At 36.5% G+C, this 4,134-nt stretch overlaps 1 pseudogene; it reads left to right on the top strand.

Moving 5' to 3' along the window:
• The first annotated feature begins 342 nt into the window (after nt 1-342).
• Nucleotides 343-2,832, top strand: LOC138160898 (proteasome subunit alpha type-2 pseudogene; annotated as a pseudogene).
• Nucleotides 2,833-4,134: the final 1,302 nt, after the last annotated feature.

Raw genomic sequence — 4,134 nt, 5'->3', positions numbered from 1 at the left:
CCAGAGACAGGATTTTGTGCAAAATCTCCCAGATTGAACCCAAGCTGTGCAAATCCAGAGCTTGGGGTTCTGGGTCACAGGTTATTCCTATTTATTCCTCAGCCATATCTATGATTTAGTTACTGTTTCCAGTAAAGTGGATTTGCCATGGAAGTTGTCTGATACCCATTGCCCTCTGTCTTTTCCGCATACTGCCTCTCTCTCAGATAACTTGTCATTTGCTCTCCCCTGGGCCCTACATTGGGTTTCTTACTCTGTGACATGATGTCTTTAGAACCTTTGGTATTTTGATAAATTTTGCTTTACTTTTCTCCCTGAATGAAAGGACTAGGGTTTGACATTATGCGCAAGAGCTTCCTTAAGTAACTGTGACAAGAGGGTCAGAGTTCACTGGAATTGGTAATAGGTGAATAGGTGTCTTTCTTGCTCCTCCAGGAAGTTAACCTTCTAGTCATTAGAATGTCAAATTTAAGTAAGTTATATTGTTTGGTCATTGTAAAGAAAAATGAAACCCTTTACTTAACTTTCCCCCAAATGTAACCTTTTCAATTAACCTGAACCAGTTCTATAATGTATTTCTTGATCTATTTTATCCTTTGTAGAAATAGGGCAAGAGGGTGAATGCTATATGGTTTAAAAATTCTTTCCTCACAACAGCCGTGTTGACGTAAGTAATGCTAGCTTTAACCTCCCCGTTTTTATAGATGGGGAATGAGGTTTGGAGAAGTTAAATGACTGGTAAAGGTAATAGAGTTAGTAGTTTACAGAGCAAGTATTTGAACCCAGGCTGTCCTCAGTAACCTAAATTTTGTTCACTGACTTTGTTCTGAGAGAAATTGGATGGAAAACATTTCAGAACAAGTGTGTCCTTTTCCCAGCTTCCATCAAATTCCAGCTAAAATCCCACCTTCTTCCAGAAGTCTTTCCTGGTCCCTCTTAATCCTAGTGCCTTCCCCTTGTTGGCTCTCTCTGGTTTAACCTGTTCATACTTGTTTGTACATGATTGTTTACCTGGTTTCTTTCCAATTAGACTGTGAGTTCCTTGACAGTAAAGGCTGTTTTTGGACTTTCTCTGAGTCCTCAGTGTTTAGCACAATGTCTGACATACAGTAGGTGCTTAATAAATGCTTGTTGATTTGACTTGTTTTTCCTTCAAAACCAACATCATCATATCCTCTTTCTACTGAATGAAAACACTTACATGAAATTGAACAGACCCAAGAAAGTCTGTTCATCTAGTAATGGTCACCATAAAAGCAATTATCCAACTGCTATCCATCTTGAAAGGAGTAATTATTCCATAATATGCAGTAAGACACATATGAGATTGTAATGATTAATTATTATACTATGTGAAAATACTATTCAACTTGAAGAAAGAATTGCATCTTTTTTTAGGTTATGAATTATATGGTAATTAGGTCATTGTTTGATGGTGGGAGAGAGCTGAATTGTAATATTTTCTTTTATTCTGCCATCTTTATCCTCTTGGCTGATAGTGATTCTTTCCATGATTATTGTAAATTGTCCTAGAAAAGTTGGATCATAAATATAAGGAAAATGAAAATAATTACCAAAAGATTTGCAGGAAAGAACATATAGTTACAAAAATATAGATCTTTTTATAACAGAAAAAAACTGAAAACTAAAAGGATGCCCATCTATTGGGAAATAGATAAGTGAATTATAGTTTACAAATGTAATGGACTATTATTATTCCATAAGAAATAACAGAAGGGACAGTATTAGAGAAATTGGGGAAGACTTATATGAAATGATATAAAATGAAGTCAATAGAACCAGAATAACTTATGCTATAAAAACAATATTATGAAGAAAAATCTTGAAAGACTTCAGAACTCTGATCAGTGTAATAATGAATCACCATTTCAGAAGAATGATGATGAAGCATGCTACTCAAATCCTAACAGATCAATGTGGGAATTTGACTGTGTATGTATGTATGTATGTATGTATGTATGTATGTATGTACATGCCCATAAACACACACAAGGCCTTTGTTGTTTATTCTTCCTTCCTTCCTTTCTTTTTTTTTTTTCCAATTGAGGGAAGATCTAGAAAAGAAAAAAATGCTAGGGATAAGTTTGTAAAAGAAAAGAAACAAAAAGAGAGTTACTGAAGCCCTTTTTGAAAGTGTACAGAAGAGGATCAAGGTCTTCCTGCCATTGGAGAAGATGGCAGGAATGCAGCTGTCGCTTCTCGTTGACCGTTGTCAGTCCTTTTGGTCAATTTGTTCACACTGAGTACGCCTTGACAGCTGTAGCTGGAGGAGCCTCTTCCCTTGGAATTAAGGCCACCAATGATATGATGCTGACCCCAAACCAGAAACCCTATATGATGAAAGGAACATCCACAATCAACAAGCACATGGACCTGATCTAGAGTGGCATGGACCCCAGACCCCAACTAGCTGGTATACCATGATATCATTCCTATGCCCCAGCTGGTGCAGAGTTGGCTTCAGTGATGCACAAGTACCCACGGTCAGTTGTTGTGCATCTGTTTGGAGTATCACTACTCATTTGGAGTTGGAATGAGGGGAGACCTTATTTGTTTCAAGCTGATCCATTTGGAGCTTACTTTGATTAGAAAGGTACAGCAATGGAAAAGTATTATGTAAATGGGAAAACTTTCCTTGAGAAAAAATTTAATGAAGACCTAGAGCTGGGAGATGCTATTCATATAACCATGTTCACACTAAAGGAAAGTTTTGAAGGGCAAATAACATAGAAGTTGGTATCTGCAATGAATCAGGTTTTAGGATTAAGAATTTCAACTGAAGTTAAAGATTATATGACTGTCATAGCATAATATTCTAATGACCAAATAGCTTGAAGTTTCGGATAATTTATCAGTTTGAAATGTTTAAAAATGTTTTAGTTGGTATGCTTTTCTTTTTTTTTTTGCCTTTTGGAGGGGGGAAGGCAGGGCAATTGGGGTTAAGTGACTTGTCCAAGGTCACACGGCTAGTAAGTGTTAAATGTCCAAGGTCGTATTTGAACTCAGTCCCTCCTGACTCCAGGGCTGGTGTACTACTCCCTGTACCACCTAGCTGCCCCTGGTATGCTCTTTTTTGCATACTTATCTCTACATAGTTAAACATCTGAAAGGTTTGAAAAAATGACAGGTGAAAATCCTAATAAACTCCTAAATTCGGCTTCCAGAAGCTAAAAAGGAAATACATAGAAGAGAACAGAAGGAAGGCCATAAGGGATCACAGACAAGTAATATAGCTTTGAAAGTTACATTTTCTTTTTATCATATACTTTAAAAGAAATGCAAATTTTACATAATAGAGATTTTCAGTTTCATGTACAATCCTTTTCTGTTACACTATATATGGAAATAATCACTCTGGTGTTTGTTAAGTTCAAAATAAAAAGCACTAATTTCTTTTTTTTTTTAAAGAAGAAAATTAAAGTAAACTGTGATCATTTAGTAGCTAGAGATAGAACTCTTAGTAATAAAGCTTCAAGCTTCTATCTTTACTCTCTGGAGCTTGATTTTTTCCATAGAGGAATTGGAAGATGGACAGGATTTTATCACCAAGGAACTTGGGAGGTTTCAGGTAAAGTTTAAAAAGTATTCTACGGGCAGCTGAATAGAGCACCGGCCCTGGATTTAGGAGGACCTGAGTTCAAATGTGGCCTCAGACACTTGACACTTACTAGCTGTGTGAGCTTGGGCAATCATTTAACCCCAATTGCCTTGCCTTCTTCCCTCCAAAAAAAAAAAAAGTAATCTAGTAAGTCAAGGTGTTATTATTAAGGTGTGAGCCAGTGGACTTATGCATTAAAACACACACACACACACACACACACACACACACACACTTCCAAAGTTACAGGATATAAAGTGCTATATCCGTCAAGAACTCAGGAAGAGCCTAAATGGTTCGCTCAATGTCAAACAATTAGTAAATACCTGAGGTCAGACTTGATCATGTGTCTTCTTGATTCTTGGTCTAATCGTCTCTCTATCCACCGGCCTATATAGTTGTTTGTTTAAGTGATGAATGATAGGAAAGAACCTGCGAAAACTATTGTTGTAAACCATCTGTTAAGTAAAAAACTGAATTATGAAATTACTCTTTAGTGTCTCCTACAAAATGTT

Source organism: Petaurus breviceps, unplaced genomic scaffold (assembly GCF_028583685.1).
Source record: "Petaurus breviceps papuanus isolate PSGF00001 unplaced genomic scaffold, PetGlider_PUasm1.0 183, whole genome shotgun sequence".
Lineage (NCBI taxonomy): Eukaryota > Metazoa > Chordata > Mammalia > Diprotodontia > Petauridae > Petaurus > Petaurus breviceps.
The sequence above is the reverse complement of the archived record's forward strand: the minus strand, read 5'-3'. Positions and strand labels throughout refer to the sequence as shown.